The following is a 26,706-nucleotide window of genomic DNA, read 5'->3' as shown; positions in this document are numbered from 1 at the left end:
GTTGCTTCATGACCTGTTAAATGATCCCTCTCTGGGTGTAATTCCATTCTTAATTGCTGAGATTTGAGGCAGGAGCAATTATGAACTGTGCAATTATTGGTCATATTGGATATACTGTAGAGCAATAATGCATCTTTTCTGTTGCCAAGAGAACCTCGAAGGCACAGGCGGAGTGATTTACACCGCTATAGCTTTTTGACTGACATCAAATCCTACAATGGCGAACAATGCTGTAATGGCAATGGAAATCTTCACAGATACAATTGCTTGCTGCCATTATGCACCAGAGCCTCTTTAGCTTTTGTGGTGAAGACACAAAATTGCTGTGCTATTATCTAACCGTTGTACTCCTCCTCTCATCATCTCTCCTTGAATAAAGTTGCCCTTAGTGCAAGATAAGCAGAGAGTGGAGTTTTTTTTCTTTTCTTGTAAATATACCTAGACAAACTTGTGTTGGTTGTCAGGGGGAGTGATGAGGGAAGTGTGTGTGTTTGTCTGTCTTGTCTATCTATCTGCAGAACAGGGGAGGATAGAGAAACGTATTTGGGCTGGTTTTTGAGCCAGTGATCCAGCGGAGATTGAAGGGATTTCCTGTCCTGTGTGTCGCCTACACAGTCGACCCCTCCTACCATTTCTGCTGTCGTTTACCTTCGTACTTGACCCTCAGCCTATCCAAATCCTCTCCCACTCCTCTTCTCACCATTTGCAGTCTCTTTCCCTCCCACACCATTGCTATTTTCTCCATCCATTACACCCTCCCATCATCATCCGTCTGTCTGCTTTCCTGACTCCTCAACTCTCCTGCTGTTTTTCTACTCTTTACTCCCTTGATTTCACTTGTCTGTTTCCTCCTTCCAATCACCCCTCCTCCGTCTCTTCAGCCCTTCTTTTCTTTTTTGAGTCCGTCTATCCACTCCCCAAGGGAGAGGTATGGGTCTGATGAACATGGAGAGCCCGGAACAAATCAGTTTATCGACCTGTCGATGTATCCCTCGCTCTGCCCCTCTGATCGTCAGCAGAAAACAAAGTGTTTATTAAGCGAAACCTTCCCAATCTCCTTCTACCTCCACCCCTCTCTGCTCCACTATCCCCCTCACTTGGTAATGGAGAGCCTGTTTCTGGGACCTGTCCGCCCAGCTGAGACTTGTAGTGTCTTCCAATTACATTTCTTTAGGAAAGTCCCACCTGTCAGGGTACCTAACTTCTGCATTTCTTCACCTTCTTCCTTACCCTGTCCACCTCTACAGCCAATTTAAAGTTGGCCTGTACTATTCCAAAAGAGAGAGCACAGAGCTTATTTATGACGATGCACTGCAGCAAAGTAGAGCCACAAGAAGGAGAGTGACGTGGAGTGGAGTGGAGTGTTTATCAGTCATCTGCAGTCTATAGGGCTTAAATTGGGCCTGAATTTTGTACGGAACGATTGCATTATGGGTTCTTCTGAAAGGCCTGAATTTGATTGAAATGGAAAGCAGTGCCTTCTTGCTCTGAAAATACATCACTGCTGATTAGATTATGAAGAACTGCAGGGGTGGAAGGGAGGGTGTTCGGCGTGGTGGCAGATATGAGGCTGAAATGCAAGCGAAACGTTCTATGCTAACAGTCAAGTGGGAAGAGAAAGGACAATGGTGGTGGCATGAGAAAAACAGACTGCAAACTAAAGAAATTCCTGGATTTCTTGATCTTTCCCTCTCTGGTTGAAGTAACCTCATATCGATACGGTATTAGCTGGAGTCAGAGGTTCTGCAGCAGAACAGCCCACCTTTACTTTGACAGACAGACAGAATAGATCCATGCCATTCCCAGCCACGGGGCTCCCAGGCCTCGCATAATCAATCAGCCATTAATGGAGTAAGTGGCTGTGGAAGGATATTAAATGTTAATTGCTGTAAAGTATTGATAACACCCATTGATCTCCTAGATAATTGCAATCAGTGAAAACAAAGATACATTATATGAGACTAAGTCCCTTCTACCAGAAGCCAGGGCTAGACAATGATGAACGGACATATGGATGAGATGTGCTTTTGTTGTGCACCTCTCTTGGTTGCGTGTCCTCACGGGAATATTTTATAGCAACTGTAACTTGGTAGCATTCACGTACAAGGATGAGCCGTCTGGTATTATCGAGTAAATTTTGATCGACAAGCTTTTTATTAATTTTTCCCATCAATTAGGTTCCTTTTGATCAATTTCCTCCAGATCGAATCCTGTTTGATGACGGCAACATTTTCATTGTTGTTTTTACCTTTGTTTAAAGAGAGATACTGTAACTACATTCTTGATTGTATTCAGAGTCAAGTCTGCCATGCTACAGTCAAAAGGAGCAACAGTAGAGTGAACACACTCCAGTCTTCATATAGGTATCAGACAGAATGCAAGCATACAGTAGACCACAGCAGACTCTTATGCTGCAAATAGCTTTTTGTGCCTGAGGTCTGAATTTATTAACACTTGTGATGATTCTGTTTGAAGTGCAGCAATCGGAAAATGTTACATACACAGTTAATAAATCCCTCAACATGTTTCCGAGAGTGTTTGAATCTCCAAAAACACTAAAAAATATTGTTCCCGTTTTAAACGGCTACACAGTCGAAAGAAGATAAAAGAATAAACTGCATGACTGTAGCATGTCCTTTCAGACTTGTGAACTTGAGAATTCAATATACCCTCTATGTATACATTATGGGAAACTTATCTTATATCTGGTGCCAAATGAGATGTAAATTTGACAAGACAAGTAATGCTATCAGTTGAGGGATACTAACCCTTAATGCCTGTCATGGCCATGTAATTATTATGTTTTTTTCCAGATAAAAGACAGCAGACAGATATGCTAAATTTTTAAATGGCTGGTTTGGTTTTGTTAAAAGATGAAAACCTCCCTAACTTGAATGTAAATCTTTAAGTTTAGGACAAGCTTTATTTTTGTGTCTCACTCACTTTTTCTCTTTATTGCGTCTCATCTGCCTCCTCATCGCCTTCTCCACGGCCTCGGTTCTCAGATGCTGTCTGCTGCGTGTTTGCTGGGAAAGGTTGATGTCCATAAATGACTTGTTGGGAATAGAAGGAGACCACAGCATCAGTCAGTTCATTATAGATTAACCCCTCAGTGGAGTGTGAGGTCGATCAGAGAGCAGAACAACAATCAACAACCTCCAGTCAGAGTCGAGACTTGGTGATTTTACTGTGTGTGCGTGTGTGTGTGCAGCTTATATGTTACAGCTTTCACATGAGGCATGCATATGCCCCTGTGTGTGTGTGTCTGATGAAGTAGAGGTAGGATGGGGTGGATAGAGAGTTGCAGCTATACTCCCAGGCCACCTGAGAGGAATTGGCAGGCCCTGGCGAGGCGTCGTGTCAGAATGCCTGTTGAATAATGCATGGCCTCCGAGCAGTTGGGCTTTCTAATACCACATGACTCTGAGACACCCCTCCTAAGATCAATAACACTTAGAAGCTGCTTTATAATGAAGGAGACACTAAATTCCATCATCAGGCAATTAGTTGAACTCTGCCTCCCATTCCTCACCCCTCCTCTCCCATTTCTCTCTGGCCACGGCACAACATCGGGCACATAATTTGTTATGAGAGAGTAATGTGGAGACAGGTTTGCCTTTGCTGGAGTGTTTCTCTGGGTTTGATGAGGAAATTTGTCAAAGCAGTTTGCTGTTGTTGAACGCCAGAGTTTAAGAGTGAGAGTTGGTCTCTGGAGGTTGTTGTTTTTTTTTTGCTCAGTCTTTTTGTGAGTGAAGAAGGGAGAGAGGAAGGTACAGCGAGAGTTTGAGGAAAAGAGAGCGTGTGCCCACTCCCTGACGTTTTGCTCTCTTCTTTGACATTTCCTTTCCTCTTTTCCCTGCTGCGCTAAGGCCTGGAGAACATGTATTACCACTTTTCTTTCAACTCTGGCTACACATAAAAACATTACCCTTAACTATGAATGTAGGCCCTCATAACAGTATAGAGGCCAATAAGTACACTCTGAGAGCAGTCCAGCGGTTAGAGGCAGGGTTGGGAGTATGTATTGGTCATTTACACACTCTTGCACACACTCCATTACGTATATAATACCCTTTCTTCTAGCAGCATGCTATGCTTCTGTGTGAATGCATATATAATGACTGAATGAGCTCTGCAGACAGGAGTGCTCTCCGCTCTACTCCACAGGGAGGTCAAGGGTCAGGAAGCGATAATGCAGTGTAAATGTACTGGCGTGGGATTTGGAGTTCATTAGAGGTCCATTATAGTCTTTGAGTGACATCACTCTCTCAGGGAGCAGGAAGAAAGGAGATGTGCGATTCATCATAAATGGCCTGTGGTGTTTTTGGTATAGTGATTTATGATGGATGATCTAAGGTCATGGGTGTGTTGTAAAAAAACCATGACATTTTAGTCTGATGTTGTCAGTGAGCAGCTTGGAATACATCCGTTAGGAAGGAAATGAATCCGTCTGGAGGTCTGAATGTTTACATCTGTGTATAATCACAAAGTTTCTGCTTTATACTGCAGGGCCAGCACTTCTCTTGCCCGAGACTTCTTTGCCCCTTCACAACCTCTTCAGCTCCACCTTCATTCATATTCACAATCAGCGTCTGCAAAACCCCGTGCTGTCGTCTGCAAGTAACCAAATTTATTAGGCAAGAGCAAGGAGGGGAGATTACCGGTGTGGACGGTGTACCCGCTTAATTTGGACCAGGGCCAACTTCTCATTATTCATCTTCTTCACTGTTTATTGGTGAGAGGTAGGGGAAGAGGTGGAGAGGGAGCAGTCAGGGAGTCATGAGTCATCCAGGGCTGCGTGGTTTTACAGGGGATCTCTTCTCTTCGCTCTCTGGGTCCTGGAGGTCAAGCTGAGCTTCAGCCCCCTCTGTCAGTCTGGAATAATAGAATAATGGCATAATTAACTGGCAAGAAGATTTTGCCCTGGGGACGCGCTCTGCTGCTCCATTAGAAGAAGCTGGAGCCTTGGTCCTGGCTGTAATTAGGTCTCCATGGGTTCTAATTGTCCTGCAGTTTTCAAGTTTAAATGGTAGCAGTATGGCAGAATGGGATCTGCAATGAGGAAAGCAGAACAACTCTCACACCCAGACACACTGAAGGTGTTCTCTTTTGTGCCCCGGATCCAATTAAGGCTGTTATGGATAAGAAGTAGACTGTGCCAAATGTTTTTGTACAAATATGATGGATGTGGACTTACTCAATTATAAGTAACCTTTCTCTGGTGCTGAAAGGACTAGTCAACTAATCGATTAGTAAATCGACAGAAAATGAATCATTGAGATTTTGATATTCGATTATCCGTTTGTTATTTATGGTTCCAGCTTTTCAGATTTGGGTTTTCTCTTTTTCATTGTAATATTTGGGGATTTTGGATTGTTTATCCAACAAAAAAGTAATTTTAGTTGTCTTCTTGGGCTCTAGAAAATTGTGATGGGTATTTTCCACTATTTTCTGACATATTATATGGTAAGGTTTCACATAGCCAACAGCGCTACATGGAAAAATGCAGCCCCTTCATTCATTTACATAGAACCATTGTATTGCATGTGCAAGCGCACATTCCTGATGGATTATTTTGCACAGTAACAGAGTACACAGTAACAAAATGATTGCAGCCACTTTCCAGATTTATACAATCCTGGTGGTATTATTTTTCCCTGTGCAGTGTTTGCTAAGCCTTCAAACTCATGGGTCTGTTACTCAAACCAGCAATTGTATTTCATAGTCTCACAGGAAAATAAAACAACACGTCCCAACTAACCCAGCCCCTTGTGTTTTTTTTAATACAGGAGGACTTTTGATCTCAACGCCCGATAAATGATGAATTGAAATAGATTTAAACCTTCCAGAGACGATGCTGAGCAGCTCCCCTGTAGCCTGTTACCTCTCCATCACTCTCCATGTGAACACCTTATCTGGTTCTAGCAGCGTCATGCTCGTAACACAACAGAATGTGTCTGTAGTAGTCTATTGACTCTCCGATGCTTTAACAATGCCTAAGCCAGCTAGCTGTAGCTCCTCCACCCCACACACAGCTCTAACTGATCTTCCATTGAAAGAGATAGCAGTACATATTGGTTTTTCACACAGTCGCTTGTACTGTGCTCCACTGGATACAGAGGAGTGCTCCGCTTCATTCCTGCTTCTGATTTATTTGAATTTTCATCACCTCAATTGATCGAGACCCTTTACTCAAGGGACAAAGATACAGACTAAATGACTATTGACTGCCAAATGTTTGAAAAATGCATTTGTCAGACCACCAGTGCTATTGATGAGGGTGTATTAAAAAATGTATCTGAAGAATCAATGAAGAGGAAGGAGAAAGTCCATAGCAGTAGACTACCAGCGAGTGTTTTGCTCTATTATTTGTGCTCGCTCTCTCTCTCTCTCTCTCTCTCTGTAGCTCTGACTATATTCCTCTTCTGTCTTTCTTTTGTCTCCTAGTGCTTATGTGCTAACCGCTGCTGGCGCATTGCAGTAAACTAGGGGAGGTAGTGTAGTGGGGTGTGTGTTGTGAGTGTGTGTTGTGAGTGTGTGTGTGTGTGTGTGTGTGAGGAGTTGCAGCAGAGGCATCGACAAGCATCCGTGGGTTTACTGTCTCCATAAATCCCACTTACCCACTGCACACGTGCACACATGCACGAGGTCTACATCCAGAGATACTGACCTTTTCTTACAAGTTCTTCTTTTTTATCTCCGTTCCAACCGGTAAAGATGAATCACATCGGAATGTAAATGTCACATTCATTCTTTTGGGTTATTAATGAAGTTTGGGATGTTATAACATTAACCGAATGTTTTAAATGAAACCCCTAAGAACTTTTTTGTTATTTGACAATACCTGCTTTCAGTGTTGACATCACCTCATTGATGAAGCAAAGAAAGTAATGAATACTTAAAAGATGAAAAGACAAAGAATATGGATTAGTTTGTCCTCAAACAAAATCAATCTCTTTAAAGGGCAGTGTCTAATATTCTGCTGCAGCCTGAACACTTTTCCCTTGCATCACAGGTAGCTCAAATCTGCATGATATAAAAACTGGCATCTTAATCTTAATATATATGCATTACAATCTTAACAGGATTTGGCCGACCAGTCCTGACACCCTTGTGCATTATCTTCATTTTATGTAATATTTGAATTTGCAAATCTTGTTTGAATTGCGGACCAATCAGAGTTGCTGTCATCTGTACAGAAATGTTAGCTGTCTGGGAGCTAGCTGTACAGTTTGATGGTTGTGTTTGCTGTAGGATTTTAACATCCTCATTTCATGACTGGCTGGACTTTATAGAGGAGATGATGAAAGGAGCAACAGTCTACACCATCTCGTATATCACGTCCTCTTCACACACACTTGCTCGGCCTCTGTCTATCTGTCCCTCTCTGTCTCTATTTTATTTCTTCCTATAAGCTGGCATACCTCTCTGTCAAGATCATTAGTGAGTGATGGACAGCTTTTGATGTATGTCATAATTCACTGGTAGAATGTGAGTATGTTTATGGACTGAAGCGAGTCCCAGTCAAATTGGAGCAGCTCTGTAAAGGTGCAGAGTGACCTTTGACGTTTGAAGGCAGAGAACACAGGAGGCTGAAATGATGATGGGCCTAGATGAGAGGAAATAACTCCGCGATGGGTTTGATTTTGCTTGGCCTTTATTGCCATGGAGGAAAATGATGGAAAAGAAATGGTTTTGGGAATATGTTTGTAGTGCTTTGAAGTAATATTGATGTCATTTTTCATAAGTGGAAAGCCCAGTAGATGAAATGACCAACTGTGATGCCAGAACAGAAAGAGGAAAGACCAATATATGTGCAACGTCTGCATTAGTGACATGCGTGTGTTTAATTATTTTAGTCAGTCATGAGGTCTTATATCTAAAGCTCTCTTATTTTAAATAAACGTTTGTTGAGTGAAGGTGCAAAAAATAGTTCCAATAGGTGTTGGGAGCTGAGGTTTGTCTTTTGGGCAGCTGTTGTAATTCTGTGTCTGAGTGGGATATGATGTTGTTGTTATAATGAAGGGTTTCAAGTGTAAAATTCAGGTCAAGGAGACTTCTGTTAATTAGGGGACAAAGAGAAGACTTGAACCTGAGCCTACTTATCGGTAGGTGAGTGATAAGAGGTTCTAAGGTCGAGATGCATCACTTCCTTGCAGAGGAGGGTAGATTCTGTGGGTATGTGAGCTTGGTTGCATGTGCATGGACACCTGCTTATGTGCATGTAACTGTTTGTGACACCCAGTCTGCAAACAAAACTTGTCTCTGTGATGAATGGCATCGTAAACATTGAGCTGGGCCAAAACAGCCCCCTGGAGACCATCCATGTTTGTGTGAGATCAGCAGAAAAAGCTCTTATCAGGCCTATTACGGTCCTTCCCCTCAGCATGGGGATGGTATGTGCTTTGCATCCTAATGTCCCAATCTATTCTTCATTAAAGCTTAACGCAGCAGTTAACGCGCCCTCTGATAGCATCACACTGTGCCCTCGCAGCAGCACAGACGAGGCCTGCGTGCCACTGATAAAGTTTCAAAATGCAATAGAGATGGCTAAAATACGGCTCGGAGAATGCCACCTCGGGATGCCGGCAGAGGTGACTGCCACAGCTTCCATAGATATCCGGTCTCATTAAGAACACTGAAGTGTTAATTTTAAGAGAGAACTCTCCATATTTCACATGCCTCCATAATTCAGAGAGCATGCTGACGTTTGGAGGGCCCTGTCATGAGGTGCCATGTGTTCCCTGGTGGATGAGGCCATCTGGCCTGGTTTACAGTGGGCTGCTAAGGCCACCGTGAGGCCTCAAGCAGCTGATGTTTAACTGGCACCAACTTGAACTCTAAACCAAGCGGAGTGTGTGTGGGCAGGAGCACTCCCACACCTACAGTCTGTTAAGTTGTACTGCCTCACTATGACAGATGTGGCAGTGTGAGCGCCAGCATTTGCTAGAAAATACAAGACTACAAGGGACATATGAACAGCATGGCAGCACAAAGTCTCAAGTCTGCAGTGAAAATAAATAAATAAATAAAAAGAGAACATTTAATTGGAAATGTTCATCAATTTGTCACCCACCTCAAGTGAAAGAGCCTTTGAAAAAAAGTGGGAACACAAAGAATAGTACGATGTAAATCTCAGAAAGAATGAATAATGGATTATGTAGTGGAAGAAACAGATAATGGAGAGAAAAATGAAGAGAAAAGGAAGGCAGATGATTGACAATGACAAGTAAGATAATAGAGAGAGTGATCAAAATTCACCGGGCTCTCCTCTGCATTCAGGCAACAAGCCCATTATGCACAAACCCATGAAGACTGCACTGTTGATAGCCTACAGACCTGAGGTATTTCTATCTGCACAATAACACCTAAAGGAGCTTGCTGGCTATTTTTTGTAGGAAATGGGAATGGGTTTTTTTCATCTGTTATTATTTTTCCATTTAGTATGCTCCCTCTGATGCTTACTTCATTTGCAAATTCATCCAACTTTCAAAAATATGCTGCTGTCAAGACAAATACTTGACTCAAGTAAGTCTTATCCCTCTCTCACTGTCTCCCTGTAAATGAGCTGCCTCTGCTTTTTGTTCCTCAAAACATTCAGAGTGGTGACTCAATGTGTGATGGATGCCGCCTCCAAGATAATAAGCACAGTGAGAGCATTAAACTCAAGTGCTTGTCTCACTCACTCGCTGTCTCAACCTTATAAAATGACAGAAGTGCGTAAAGTAAGTGAAACACTCACTAGTACTGAACTTTTTAGTGAAGTAAAAAAGCAAACATTTGCGATATGATAATTTTCTATTGAGGTCAGAGGTCAAGGTCAGAGCAGCAGTACTTGAGCTGTTTGGGATTCACTGGCTTGTTGTTCTGCTCATGCGGTGAAAATCAAATGGAAATTGATCTCAGTCAGTTACTGTAAGCTACTGACTCTTTTTGGTGAGTTCAGCTTTCTCTGGATTCAGTCACTGCTGTTTAGGAAACAGTTCTGTATCTCACTTGTAAGTTTTATTTTTGTCAGTCTCTTTAAATGTTTTATACCACTACTAATTTGCAACATAAAACATTTTTTGAAAGAAATGTAAAATCACCCAGATTTCTTTTTTTGAGCAACATAAAGGCAATTTTTGTAATGGACATATCTGCGTGTGTGTACTCAACACAAGCACAATTTCTGGGGACAATTTAGGGTAATCTGTGGTATTATGTGCAAGTTAGGGGGTATGGGCGGCAATTCTTTATCCCAAACCCACTTTGTGATTTAGCCCAATGAGGCAGATTTACAGTTTTACAAACCCTGTTGAATGCAAGGAAGTAAATGTATTTCATAGGGAAATATAAATCACATTAGCTGTAAATATTTGTTTTTAAGTGCATTATTGAAACTGCATATCCATCTACCTTTTGGTTTTGATTTTAAACCCTGCTTGTTATGGATATTTGTACTTTTACAGTGTGTTTTGACATTGTTTGTAGTCAGTTTGCATAACTTGAAAACCAAATGAAGCATTGTTTGTTTGAACCTGAAGCTGAATAATCTCAGTCTTTTTACTGTTTATCACTGAACACTTCCAGTAGAGTGTTTTGGATTTAAGTGCCTTGCTCAAGTATACCTCGAGAGAAGTTGAGGAGAGTGTTAATCATTCTCACTCTGTGATCAGATTTATTCCATATCAAACCCTCCTAACTTTATCAGCTGAGGGGGAGAATCCATCACGGTGTCGTGTTCCCATTCAGCCTCAGTATAATTGATTAATGTAACCAGAGATGCGGCATCTCGCCCCTAAATGAGTTTGAGATTGACACTCCAGTTTATTAGGCTCCACGCTGCAAACTGTGTGGACTGGTGGAGTGTAATTAAAGCTCTCACCCTGGCAGCTATCATAATGCAAGCAACCACCTTGTTGTTGTGCTGAACGTGGCATTACGTTTCACACACGTTCACGTATGTGCACACAGAGAAACACCTTGTTTTCTTCTGGTGTAAATTGGGCTACTCAAACCCAAATGTGTCATTTAGTTAGTTAGTTAGTTAGACACTGAAATCTCAGACTTTATGATGCAAACTTAGTAGTGGTAAAATGTGTTAGCAGGGTAGAAAGGTGGAAAAAATGGTTTTTTTTAGACATTTTAGGGTCATTTTACATAGTAAACAATAAACAAACAATAAACTCTACTGGTACAACCTTGTTCATGCAGCAGTTTTTAACTTGACTAGTCAACAGAGTATCACTATAAAATATTACTTTATTATAAATAAAATGATAGCATAGAGGTCATGGTCATGTTATAGTCTGACTGATACTGGATGTTTTGATTTGACTGAGCAGGACATTTTACAGTTGCCTTTCTGTACTGCAATTTCTTGTTTCTTATCAGTCAACATATACGACTATACCGATATATCGGCCTGCTCTAGCTCTAGCTCAGGTAATGCATGAATTAAAGCCAGATGAGGCTTGTGATAATAGGATGATAGGATGCATGAATCAGTGGATGGAGGGATAGATGAAAAGATTGATGGAGGACAAGGTCACAGAGATACACACTGACTACAATAAAAGGATACAAAATATGATTATGGACTAAATGTGAGTAAATACAGTCAGTAACTCTTGCTATGTTAACAGTTATTGTATTCCTTATGTATTGTGTTAAGACTGAGGCACACTCAGCACCTGTTGCTGCCTGGTTAATCATCATCATTTTGTGAGCTGCGTCCCTGGCCCTGTTCCAAAACCTCATACCTAATATAACATTCAGTGTTTGCATAAGGTATAATGATTGAACACTGAGCTTGATTGAAGCGAATAGAGTCAACAATTTAGTAGCGTAGCACTTCTCACAAAACTCCTTATCGCTGAATGAATGAGCGCTGAACTACCATTTTATGTTCAATTACCTCTTTCCTAAGTGGCTGTTATGACATGCTGTTGAGCACCTGTGGATTTTCCTCCTCTGAGCTGTTGAGCCTTGACTCCAAATCAGACTTCTATAGATGTTAGCAATTTGATCAGTTGTTAAACAGGAAAACTCCAGGACATTTTGTGTGCCCTGTTGTGGAGGAGAAACTTTCTTAAGGTTAATGACAGTTTTTGTCCCTGAGTAGTCACCAGCCTCCTTTTTATTTTTCCTATGCCTCTGAGAACATAAAGCATTTCATATGTGAGAACACTTCACAGGAAATGCTGTGATGTATGTGTACTGATGGGGAAAAACAGATTCACAATAATACAGCACAAGGTGCGATACCTTTAGTAGAGGGTACCTCTAATAATGGCTCGAGGCTCCGTGTGCTTGAAAGTTGATTTCACAGTTGTTAAATTGCGTCACAGCACTCCAAGCTGAGAATATCTTGAGGCAATGGAGCCAATGCACTTATCCCTCCACTTTAAAAAAAAAAAACATCCCATCTTACAATTTTGAACCGCTTCAGTCTTTCCAACTTTGTGAAGAACTCGGTCGCCTCACTCTTGTTTTGTCTCTGAGATGTGATGAATTACTGGTGGTCTGTCTCTAGATTTATGACCTGCTGTCTCGCTGTGCTGCATTATGAAGTTGGAACGAGCGACACAATCTAATATTCTATACTTAAATGATGAATAATGTCTCACACGCAGCCCATAGGTATCAAAGCAGTGGAATATTAAGCATGCCCAAACTCAATTTGAAACCCACCGGTGGGAAAATGGCGTTTCTAATGGAGGAGGGAGGCCATCAGATTTGAGGTTGAGAGCAAGCTGATCGGAGGTATTTTTCTGTGCCACTGCCGGCGCTATCAATTTGAGATGGTGATTTGGATGGTGATAGGCTGGCTTCGACAGGTAATCTGGTACAGCCATTAGTGCCTGTTAAGTGGCTGGGTCTCAGTGTCACACCTTGTCCATCAGTCTCTATTTGGTGAAACATGGACTTTCCATTTCAGAGGATGCTCTCTCAGTCCAACAGGCCCCTTTCCCCCTGAGATCCTTTCTTCAGGGCAGGTAACTGCATGGTGATAGTCTGGCAGAAGTGCTGACATCCCAAATCGACAACAGAGACTAATGTAGTGTAAATGGATGAAGTGACCTGCCACATCAACCACCACCAACCCCCAGCCCTCTGTTAGACATCCCCCCGTCAATCCCTCTATCCCACCACTCAACCCCTCTGATAAGGGGCTATGACCCTGGAGGAGCCCCTGATTGCAAGGAGTAATTAATGCTAACAGGGACATGTTCATAAAAGGGAGAGGAATAATAGAGGACTTTAATATCCTCATCAGATAGGAGATGAGTGTCTGTGCTAGGATAAGAGATGATCGCTCCTACACAGACACACGCAAAGCCAACCTTTTGTAAATGGAAGACACATAGCGTAATTATTTAACTACCCAATGTTTTGTGATTAAATAATTGTTAGAAATCTGCACTACAATTTTCTTCAATTCTTGAGTTCAAACAACTTCTTCCATAGCATCTACAGCATCTTCCATAGTTTTGTAAATTATGCTACATGCAAGCACCATGATTAAAGTAAAAAATATATATATATGTTTTCATACCTCAGACTTAATTACAATTAATTTTCAAGTAGCATAGAAAGCGAGTCCCAAGAGAGGTGGGTTGCAAAGGTGATCCATCATTGTCACTGAGAAGCTGGCAGTTGCAAAGTTACATCAGAAAGGTATTACCAGGCTTTCAACCTGTACATTTAGAAAGCAGTTCTTTAAGTATTAACCTTCACACCCCTTAGTAGTAGTAGGGCTGCAACTGACAATTATTTTTATTATGGAATAATCTGCCAATTATTATGCCAATTAATCGATTAATCACCTGGTTTATAAATTGTCAGAAAATTGTGAAAAATGTCCATTATATAATATAAATATGGAATATTGTTTAAATTGTAATTTCCCAGAACGCAAGGTGTGATGTCTTTTTGTTCAACCAACACTCCAAAACTAAAGAATATTTTGTCAATTGTCATATATGACAAAGAACAGCAGCAAATCCTCACATCTGAGCAGCTCAAAACTGAAGTGATTATTCTGTCATGAAAGTAGTTGCTGATTAATTTTCTGTAAATTAACTAAGCGATTAATCGACTAGTAATTTCAGTAAATCCGGAAAGATACAGCCATACTGTATAGTAACACTCATTTCAGTTGTGTTGAGAAAATCTGTTTCCCATCAGTCTCAACCCTGGAAGGCCAAAAGATGAACTATAGTGAGATGACTGTCAGCTATGTAGAATACAATGAAGGTTAAAGCTTAACTTTGCAGAATTACAGCTTTAAATTGAAGTTATTTTCTTTACTATGACCTAGTTATGCTTCAGAGAAATGTAAAAATATCAAATATCTCAACAAATCAAAATCAAAGCACTAGGAAACATGACAAATTTGCAAAATCTTCCATCATGCTGGAAGTGACCTTTTTAAAGGTCAAAGTATGGGTGGGAAAACAAATCAAATCCTAATAAAGCCCATTGACTTTGTGCTGCCGTTTGTTTAAATGGTACTTGCAATGAAATGCTTTCATTTGTGTGGCAACACAATCAATCAGTGGCAAGAAGTATATTCATTTCCTGTTAAAGCTGAAGAACCAGGAAAACCCAACCAGTGTGTGGATGGTTGACAAGTTGGTTCGCCCAGAAAAGTTGGCTGTGTCTGAAAGTTTTCTGTCACTGGCCGTCAAACAGAGCCTCCAGATTTTTGGAGTTCTGTTTGTCAGTGTGATATCATTTTATTATCAACATTGTTCATTTATGTAACCATTTGAAGCTTCCTGGTTTCTAATCATTTTTAAATCATTTTTTTCTAATTCATTTTTTTTCTCTTTCATTTTGTCTAACCCTCAGTGAAGTTCTTGGTATTCTGTGTGTATTCAGAAATACCTTATGATACCATATTGGAGTACCTGCTATAGGTCGATATACTGGGTCTATACAGCACCATGTATGTTTGCCACTTGCTGGCTCACTTGAAAGCTTCATGTGTTTTGATGAATGGGATAAAAGGCTGGGATGTATCGGTTTGTCAGACTGCAACCATGAAGTTAAATGAGAGACAAATGTTAAAAGGTGCTTTCTTCGTGGAGAATAAGGGAAGTGATGGCAATCACACCCTTGATGAAACAATTACCCTCCTCTCAGTCTGCTGCCACAGCTGACACTGAGGCCAAGATGGGAGCCTGCGCCCCACTGTACAACTCTCTCACCACCTCCTTTTTTCTCCCGTCCTCGCCCCCCCACCTCCCTCATTTTTTGTCCTCTTTTCTACCTAGCCATCACTGTAATTAGTACTTCTGTCATTTCCTCTGACATGGGTGTGCACATTTTAGTCTGTGCATGTGTGTGTAAGAGAGTGTGTGCTGGTGTGATGGGGGAGTAGCAATGGCTCGACTTCCAGAGCAATCGATTCTCAATTGCCGTAGAAGCGCTTTCCTCCTGTTTTTTTGCCAATTCAACACATGATTAAAGCCGGCGGGGCAATTACCATTCATCTGGAAGGAGACAGGAAGAACAGGCCCTCAAAGAAATGTGAGAATCAATCCATTATGAGCAGCTCTCCTCCTCCTCTCCCTGTCTCTTTCTTTCCCCCTCCCGCTCTATGGATAATCTTCCTCCCCTCTCTTTCTGCTGCCTCTTCTTCTTGTCATTCTCTCCTTCTGTCTTTTCCGTTATTCCTCACCTCCTCACTGCTCACCGTGTTATGCATACCATGTTTACCACCACAAAAACATCTTATTCTCCTTAATACGTACAGAAATAGATATAGCAGCAATGGAGTTGATCTCTCTAATAAATTATTAGCAATATTCTATCAAATCCGGTATGACCTGAGGTTGAGATCTGAGCAGGATAAGATATTAAATGTTTCGTTTATGCCCTGGTGAATCAAGAGCTTCACTTACTTTTAATTAACTTTAAAGACATTTAAATTCTCCTGTGGAGTTTTTGACCACTAGTAGTGGTTTGACCAGTGTTTTACAAGTAGGTCCCCATTTTGTTTCTTTCCCGCGAGCATGAGGGTGACATGATACATATACATGCAGATGGTTTTTACGCTGTTCCCCTGATTGACAGTTGGTGGCGGTAACACACCAAGAAACGTAACAATGTGCCAACAAAGGTAAGGAAGAAAAAATATGAGCTAGCAAGGTGTACAAATTGCAGAATTTTAAATATTAATAAAATAAAAAAAAGCTTTGCAAATCAGCCTCGTTCGTTATGCCTCAAGGATACACATGACGTATTTTGGTGAGTAACACTGACTGTAAACTGTCTTTGTTTGCATAGCCCCACAGGACATTTACAATGACCTCAAGAAATTATGAACATTTAAATAAAACACCTTTCACAGAACTTAACAGTTAGAATATACACAGCTACACTGTAAACGGTCTTTCCTTCGTCTGCTTTTCCTCATATGCAGTGGCACAGCCTCGCTGTGTGTTTGGTTATTTCCTGTGCAGCCTGTCAGTACTGTGCATCCAGAACTCATCCATTGGAGATGTTTAGTTTCATTAAAGCTCTTTGCTCAGACAGAGAAACAGAGTAGGATGTAATATGGGAAATAAGGATGTCTGCACTCTTTGTAATTGCTTTTTTAAGTGGGACTGTCCCAGGTCTGGCTCATTCATATAGAGAGCCGGGGTCTCAGGTCATTAAACCTGGGAAATAATGTGGGTGAATTCATTAAGGTTTGATGATTGTTGACGGCACGCGTGGGCTGAGAATAGACAGAGATAAGGAAAGGTCTTGGTAATTGGAGTTCTTTAGACACCAATGCCTCACCTATAGTTGGAGGAAATAGGATATAAAATGATCTGCAGCTGACACACATGCAAATGCTGCTTCACACAGAGTAGGCTGACATACAAATTCAAAAAGGTGTACTGTAAATATACACACACAAATATCAATTGCGCTTGAGGAAATGCTCATTTCTGATAAAATAAAAAATCCAATTTGCTGCTGTTCCTCATGAGACGTGATAAGCAGTGTGTGTGCGTGCATATATCTCCACCTTTGATGGAAAGGTGACAGCTGGGCACAATCCAAGGCCGAAGAACTTGGCTCTTTACTCTAAAATCACACAGCCGAGTCCTTGTTCATCAAAACTGAGAGGTGTAGACTCTCTTCCCCGACGCAGCAGGAAAGTGTGACTGATTGAAGTTGATTTCCCCTCGCAGAGCTTTGCATTGCAGCAGAATGGCGAAACACGCAAAGACGGTCGAGTAGGCAGACGTGGACGGGCTGATAAGTAGCAACTCAACCCCCACCTCCATCACTGGACGAGGTCAGGCCCACAAAGACTGTAGAGTTGTGATTATACTGTATACTTGCGTGGAGGCAAGTGAGTGGTCAGCTGTGATGTGTGTGTGTGTGTGTGTGTGTGTGTGTGTGTGTGTGTGTGTGTGTGAGCAGGACTGGAGGAAACAGACATCAGATCCTGTCCTCACATTAGATTGAGATGATGACATTTTGAGATAATGATCTCCACTGGATACTAGTGCACACACATCACCACTGTGACACATTACTCAATCTCGATGAGTTAATTAAGCCTTAATTACAAAGTCAGCCAACCACCATAACCATGAATGTTACACCAAATATAATATTTTCATTATTGCAGCAGTATATCAATAGAAGATCCGATTAGGGTTTAATGTTGTCCTGTGGTTTTTAAATTGCTACTTCCTGGGATTATATCACTAATGTCCTTCACACATGACTTAATTTTGATTTGAGAGAATAAAAGATAAAACACGAATTCTCCATGAATATACACAGTTATTAATGTTGGCAAAGCACAATGTCAGCTATAGAGAATAGTTTGATCTTCTGTTTTTTGGCCCAGTTCTGATATGTTTGAGTGGTCCTATAGGGAAGCACATATGCTTTTCTGAGGTAATTAATGTTTGCAGTGATATGGAAGAAGATCTGACGGTTTTAGCTATTTCAGCCTGGATTTTGTCCAGTTTTTTGGGTGGTTTTAGATATGGGAGTAGTGTTGAGAACATTTATTTCTGCGCCGTATGCTTCGTCTGTTTAGTGCCCCTCTGCGCTCATCAACTCACTTTGTTGGCATTTATTCCAACAAGATTTTGTCACACAGGTGGATTGTAAGCTGCCATTTTAGCATGAAAAGTTACTGTAAAATGATGAAATAACTGCATTTCAAACTCAAACTTTAGTATTTAACAGTTAGCCTTAATACTTAAGACCACTATGTGTTGAAGTTTTATGCAACATCATCTTTTACATTTTTCTGATAGCATAATTGTTGTTTATACAATAATGAAAAAATGGTGAAAATCGGTGCAATCTACACTCAGTTGCCAGTTTATTATGTACACCTAAAGCTAAAACTAATGCAGTCTAATACAACAGTCCTGAAATAAATCCTTCCTTCATGAAGGTTATTAGGTTCAATTTTTGTTTAAACTGTTTTAGAGAGGCGATGGCAGGCTGAATAACAGAAATACCTCTCTGTATGATGCAATACAATTCAACAGCACCACAGTGTAAGTACAGCCTCCAAAATGATCATACAGTTGATCGTACATCGTACTTGAGCTATGTACTGACCACTTGAAATGCAGATGCAAAGTGTTACTATATTTTTGCAAACATTTTTGCTGGCGAAACCAAAGAATCCCACATATTGTCAATCACTTGTACTCACTTTATTAACAATGCTATCGGTCCACAGACCACATTAGTACATTTATTTTGGCACTTTTTCTACCACACACACACACACACACACACACACACACACACACTACACAATAAGACATGGAAAAAAATGTTTTGACAGAAGGCCACTCTTATCTATAAGATAGCCATTAACATTTTCTATTTTCCCATGTCTCTTTAATTTCCCACAAAATTGCATTCCTAGTGCTTTGTGTGCCTAATGGCAGCCCCAAATGATTCCTTTTGTCCATCAACAGTATTACAAATAAGCACATATCACCATAAAACAGTACATTGCCTCCATGCCCCCAAGGCCAGATAGCAACGAAATTGATTGATAATCAGTGAATAGGATCGCAGCAAATATGATCTCTGGAAATGAACGAGGCTATTGTATCAACATATTTTCTTTTCATTAGAGTCCAGAGTACCCTCTATTCTAATGAATTGCCAAGAGTAAAGAGTGCCTTTTAGGTGGCAGACCTTGGTTGGTTGTTAATCATATAAATGGCACAGTACCAATTAAGCCCCACAGTGCTGGGCGTTAAGGCTTTTAACTGGCCCCAGATTACCCCGGCCAACTCCACTAAGAACCTTTAATTACCGCCCTTACCAGGAGAAGGCCTGAGTCAATGAATACATCAATGTGTGGATAAATTCATAGAGCGGGCTACTTGTGACTAATTGCCATGATTGACTTTTAGGGGGTTATTTCTCCACAGAATGTATTTGAGATTGTGTTATGAGAGAGAATATGAAGTTGTGGGTACAGATATATTTGCATCCGAGACGGAGCAGAAGAGACAAAAACACTGAATGTAGTCAGGCAGGAGTCATGGTCAAGAGAAAATCTTGAACTTCTCTGTTGCATTAATGATCGGCATCGGCAGTTTCAGTTCATCTAAATGTGAGCAGTTAGAAGAAGCGTTGTGTAAAATGAATTCATAAAAAGCTCAGCGGGGTTGCACAGCAAGTGATGCCAATCGCTTTTTGTGTATATCTCATTAGACCAGACGGAACTAAAGCAAACCAGCATCCAGGAACAATTAAATTACATGCATGCAAAGTGAAATCATTTGTCAATTATGTTATCTTGTCATTTCATCCAGTAAGGTTTGGATTCTTTCTCATTGTGTGTCTCGATTGGTGTGTCGCCAGTGCCTGTCATAAATCTGACGGTGACTTGACACCAGACGAAGCTTCCCTTCTTATGGAGCACAAGATATGTCATTAATTAAAGAGAGGGAAAAGACCATGACAAGGAAATTGAATTAATTATATGTTTAAGATCTTGGAAAGTAACAAAATGGGGGTAAATTTCTCTTGAGACTGACGATATGGCCAGCTATCATGACTGAGAAATTTAATTCAACATTAGGAGCTGCTGTAAAACCACATGATATATTTTCATGAAATAGCAAGGGAGCAAATGAGTTAAATTATAACAATTCAGAGAATGTGCTGCTGAAATTTGGAAGGATGCTTTTGTTGGGTGAAATCTTTTCATCATGAGGAAAAGGGGCTGGCTGTTCCCTGGATAGGCATGCTGATTTGAACTTACTTAGTTGATTTTAATTGGGTTTCAGGAGCTGATAAAAACATACTTGGCATATGAAAAGACAATTAAAGGGATTTTTGCATAGCTGTAATATTCTATGTACTGTCTATGTTCAGTGTTCTCAACAAAGCTCCAAGAAAGCTTCTACAGGTTTAACAGAATCACATTTTAAATAAATTATAGAAGCAGTGGAAGTTTCCCGAAGTACTACTAGTAATAATTCAGCCAAAGTGAGTAAAATGGGCAGCAGCTTGAGCCACACTTTATGTCCCTCTTGCACAATGTATGTAAACTACAATCCACACCTGCACTGAGTTAAATAGCACATCCTCAGTCATACAAATCTGGCACACAAAGCTTGTTTATAAGCCTGCATCTCATGAGGTGAGTTTGTTTTTCATAGGCTGTCAAAGTTCCCCTTCTTTGCCTGTTGCAGTGAAACCATGTAATGCTATTAGTCTGCTTTTGCATTTCAACACTGTGAGAGTGCTTCAGAATTCTTCTCATGATGTTTTTCTTTCTCCCTGAGCTCATCTTCAATGCTCTGGCAGCAGCTTAATTTTCACTATCAGCAGAGCCATGGCCCCATCATGTTGTTAACCGACACACTTTTCCGTCCCAAATATGTTATTTTTTAAAAGAATTTGAGCAAAGTATGTGAGTGATGCCATTGTTGAGCTATTTCACAGCCCATTTCCTAATTGTCATCTTCAGCTCAATCAGGCGTGTGTTCCACTATTCTGCTTGTTGTTCCTGGTATTCTGTCACTGGCTCACTCTGTTTCTGTCTTTTTTACTGCCTTGTCATATACACACCCACAGACATGAACATCAGCCACACACACATTGTCATGAACACAGACGCACCTTACGTAAACACACAAAGACCAGCTGGCTATCCGATTGGAACAGCTGGAATAAACACGTAAAAACCAGCACGCTAAGAGGTTGCAATCAATTTCTGAGCACCACCAACACAATTGAGGAAAGGATCTGATGAACAGATGGAAAGTCAGGCAGCTGACGGTGTGCTGCTTAGTATGAGCCAGACTTTGGGCTCCCCAGTTTTATAATATAGGATTAGTCACAATGGAAATTGCCATGAATGTTAAGTAAGCAGCAGTGGTGGAAGAAGAATAATTGTATCCTAAAGTAAAAGTAGCAAAACCACAATGTAAAAATACTGTATCATCTTAAGTTTTACTCAAGCAAAAGTCTGTAAGTATATTCAACAAAGTACCCATAAGTAACCATTATGCAGGCAGAGTGACCCCCCCATCATCAGTACATTATGCGTTAACATGCAGCTTTTATAGTTGTAGCTGGTTGAGAATGAGCTAATTTAATTTTACCTCATATACAGTTGTAGTTGTGTAACACAACATACAGTATGTATAAGCTCATTATAGACTTGAATCCTGATAAGCAAAATGACTATCGTTCACACACACAAAGTTGTACTTAATATATAGTACTTATAAAAGTACTCCGTCATGTTCCACTGCTGGTGGTTGACAGTGTGGTTGTTGTGAGCTGCTATATGATACATAGAATCACGGCAGCATACAAACACAGCTGCATAGGCAGTCACACACATTTGCCAAGCGACCAATTGCATGAATGAATGGACACTGTCCTGTAATTACAGACGATGACAATATGTCTGCTGCCCTCTGTTCCTCAGACTCCCTCACAGTCTTCCTCCATCCATCCCCAAAGCCACTGACCCGTTGGCTTCTATGTAATGACCACTGAAACGGGTCATTTTGTCTTATTGACACAGCCATACACAGCCTGGACATTATGGCATGTCAGTACTGGGGATCACAGTTCCAACAGTAATGACTGCTGTTGTGGATCACAGTCCCAGTTAATGACCTCTGCTACGGGTTGAGGAAAGTGTCTGCCTTGCTGCTGGTGTCGCTCTGTCCATCTGTCTGTCAGCAAAACTCCGGAGGTCACGGCCCATTCAGGGAGACCCACTGACAATAACAGCGCCTGCAGTCTTGAATGCATTCATTCATTCCATACATGAAGAAAATCAGACACACACCACCCCAGCCGTGGGCCCCGGGTCCATTAGAGTGACATGGATGTTGACCCACCCCTCCACACACCCTCCAGCAATCCCACATATTGGGGGGCTGGATCACGCCCCCTGGACTTAATGAGTCGCCAGGCGACAGATGGAGGGGACACATGGAGATGGTGGTCCACCTTCCATTACCACACACACACACACGAACACATGCACTGCCTTAGAAAAAAGATATATGCATTATATATGAATGCGTAAAGAGACATGGAAGATTCATACATTTGGTGCAAATAAATACACTAGAGTCGTGACATACCTGAATACAAAGTCACCATGAGGATGGATGAACAGTCACATTGTAAAATATAATATGAGCAGCCACACCACAAGCAAACTCACTGCTGCACTTCCATCTGATTAGTTTGTGCATAGTGCCAAAGCTTATAGATTGAATAAGGCAGTGATACTGTAGATTGGCTGGGATTGATTATGGCCAATGACATACAAAGCAGCCATGTTACCAATGGGATTATTAAATGTTAGGCCACTCCAAACTCATAAAGGTACAGATGAAAATAATTATAATAATTATTATTTTTCCTCTTACCTAGAGTGTGGTCATCTATATAATTTTAATGTGATTGGCTGAAGTTTGGAAAGGTCTGTTTTCCAATCCAACAATATTGCGAACAGCTTAGGTAATATTTAATAGATAAAAACTGTCCTCCTTCGGACAAAAGAAAGCACAACAGTCAAAAACTAAATGTACATACTCATTAATACAAGGAAATGAATGTCGACACATCTAAGTCAAACTATAGCTCAGTTGTCCTTGCTAATGGTATCAATCAATTGTATACAAATTCCACAACATGGGAATTTCTTGGACAACTTTAGCAAACCCCACAAGGAAATAGTCTTGATGGATACATGGGTCCTCAGGAAATTGGGGGAAAAAAAATATAATTTTTGAGGCATTATGACCCTTATTAAAATGAGCTGATTCTTCCTTTGGTTGTTGAAGGGCTTGAAATATCTCTATCCCAACAGCTTATAGTAGGAATATTTGTTTTTCAGCATTCCAGGAGCCACAATGTTTGGAAGTGTGTGCAGCATGCTCAATATTATGAATATAGAATGCAATGCAATTTCAGTATATTCCATTTTACTCAATTGAGTGGCCTCCATCCCCGAAGGGTTTGAATTAGGAATGTTCTCTGGTTCCCCGAAACAAGGTTACCACTTAAAGGTAGCATCTCTGAAAATGCTTGCATAGGTCCAGTGGGAGCAGAATTTAGATGAGGCTGGAGAGAGAGAGCATAATCTCCTCAATTTCATTGTTTTCCCATTTCTACATCATTTCCATGAAACGCATGCATCTCGAGGCCCTGCTCAGAGATTGAATGTGGCGAATGTAATTCTGTCTGTGCTCCCCTCGGCATTGCATAGGTGTTAGTGACTTGACTGACTTTAGCCTGCATGCCCAAGGCCCTGATGGGATCTGTGCCACCCATGTACCTCATAATCTCTATGGAACAACACTGTCCCCGAGCACAAAGTCTCTACCTGGACACAGGAAAGGTTGTGTGTGTGTTTGTGTATGTGTGTGTCTGTTTTTGCATGTATTTGTCTGGCTGTCTGCCTGTGTTTATGTCTAATTCTCTGTGCCTGGTTGCATGATTGACTTCTGTCTATCTCTCCATTCCTTACTCTCTCTCTTCTATAAGAAGATTGGATCGGTCAGTGTTTACAAGTCTATCGCCATGGCAACAAAAGCAGCTTCTAAGCATCTCCACACCCAATTATCTCCCTTCCTCAGGCATCTCGGGCTCTCTGCACTTCCTCCTGTCCCCAAACATTCATATTCAGTTTTATACTTACAAACACTTGCATACATACACACACACATTCACACACATGGTGAGAAGATTTTCGGAAATGTGATTAAAAAAAAAAATCATGCATTTTCCAACATAGTGTTGTATAAAGTTGTGCGAAAGCACAAGTTAGTGGCAAAAACAACTATACTAAACTTCCAACCAAAAATGGCAAATTTGGAACTTTGGCATCTGAACTGTTTTCAGAATTCAAGGGGAACATTTGTCTCCACTTTGTATGAGGTTGACATTTTGGCGTTGGACGATACAGGTGGTGGTTGAGGTCACTGCTCGGAAGCGGGGCGAGCCGGGTCGCTGGTTCTGAGAGGAGCAGTTTACTCCTAGCCCATGGGGGCTGGTCCTCATGGGTCATCGACATTGGGCCTGCCCCAAATTTGGCTGCTCTTTCAGACTGCAGTCATGCTGATTAAACATTCGTGGTTTAGAGAGTCTGCAGATGTAGGGAGGTTTTGTCTTTGACCTACCACAGGCAGTTTACCCTGCCAAAGTCTTCTCCTTAGGTGGTGTGCTGGAGGCCGAGCAGATGTGGTTCTCAGTGGACTTGGTCTTTTTACAATAGTATGTAATAATAAATAATATAACAAAACACACTTGCATGTATGATGCAAGACTGATACAAAAAACAACAAATGTATGCTCTTTAGACTTCAGAGCCCATATATTAATAAGTTAAGAATGTAGGCTGCTCTGTTACAAATGTAACAAAACCATTGAGTCACCTTCTCTTCCAAAAAGCAATGTTCTTCCTTTCCTCTTACTAAGGCTTACACAAGCTCAATTACTCCAAAGGGAGAAAGTACAAGGTTTTATCTGGTGTTTAACTCAGAAGTTTTGTGTCTACTTTATGAACTGTGAGATTTTCTCTTGTTGTGGAGGTGAATTTGAAGTAGCAAGGTCAGCTGGAAGAGGAGGCATTAAGGTGGAGGATAGCAGAGAGGCTCACCAGGCAATTATAACAAGATTAGAAAGAGATTTGAGATGTGAGAGATATTGTATTCGCATGCTTATGCACATAGGCCGACCAATCTCGCCCTCTCCCACTCACTCTCCCACACGTAAACACAAAGCCCTGTAATTTACTTTGGCATATAGAAAGACAGAGCTCGCTGGTTGTCTTTACAGACGTGCAGCGACACAGAAGCCAGCCCGACAGTCACAAATACAGACGTTCTGACAGTCGTGACAGGTGAAGAAATGTCTCCACTCCTACTCTGTGTGCTGTGTCCTGTTCACAACAAAGCTGTGTGTATTATAGTTGTTTGATGTTTTCCTCTGCCTCCCCCCATGGGTTCACGCTGGGCTGTTCTGAGGATCAATGCCTTGGGAAAATTTGGGGGAAATTGCCTGAAATTAGAATAGCTTTTATGGCAAATGCACAAAATCATCACAGCAATGGGAGTGCACGGAGAGGTGGGACCAAGCAGATGGGAAAAGACTAGCCGGATGCGGTGCTGTGCTTTTGAGGCAAGTCAAGTTACAAGTCTTCATAACATTACAAGTTGGTTGCAGGTCTTCCAATGCATAGGCTTAACTAAAGGTGTGTGGCTAAGCAAACTCTGCCTCTTGCTGTATTATTTATTTATCTATTGTTCTCAATTTTTAGGGTCAAAACTTGAAATTTAAATCATTTTGCTCTAAACTGTCAGATCAAGTCTCCAGTGGGCCAAGATTCAAGTCAAAGTCTCAACTCTCAAATCTACAGGTCTGCCAAGTATTGTTACATTCCATATAAGAGCAACCCACCCGACCTCAACCCAGGTACAGATCTGATACCAGTGCTCTCTTTTGACCAAATCTGAAATCTGTATATCTCAATACATGAAAGTTATTAGGATTGTTTTATTTAAAGTGATATGAGGCCAGAGATTGCAGCGGTGCTCAAAACTGAGTTGGTGGCCTGCTGTGACCGAATAAATGTGAATGATGGGATGAGTTTTATAATGACATTAATGAAGAATCTATATTTTTAATGTGCATCGGTCACGTGTGACTGATATCGGATCTGATTAATGTCAAAGGTCAAAATCGGTGCTGATTCTAATCAGGCATATCAGATAGGGGCAGCCCTGTACCATAGACTATATACTATATCTGCAATAGCAGATAAAATGCTCAGAGATCAGTGTCACAGTTTGACCTTTTCACCTAACCATTTGTCCATTTGTCAGTGCTCATTACTTCTACAGCCCATTGCTGAAGTGTAGTATGCACACACTGCCAACATTTGCATTGAGAAATGGCTACATTAGCTCACATCTGCAACTACGCCACCCATTAGTCAATTAAAGGGTTAATGACATGTCACAGAAGAAGGTTCAGTCCTGGTTGGCACACAGGACTTCCAGACGACCAACCTTTAATCTAACCCACTTAAATATGCATGAGCCCTCCCAGTGGGGCTTTAATGGCCCTTAGTTCCTCCCCCCGTCTAAACCTACACCCCCACCCCGCGTTTGTCAAATGAGATAGTGCACCTTGAGTTACCAAGACAACACGTTGCTCAAGGTTCTGTGAAATAGACCATTT

Source organism: Enoplosus armatus, chromosome 22, assembly GCF_043641665.1.
Source record: "Enoplosus armatus isolate fEnoArm2 chromosome 22, fEnoArm2.hap1, whole genome shotgun sequence".
NCBI lineage: Eukaryota > Metazoa > Chordata > Actinopteri > Centrarchiformes > Enoplosidae > Enoplosus > Enoplosus armatus.
Note: the sequence above shows the minus strand (reverse complement) of the source record.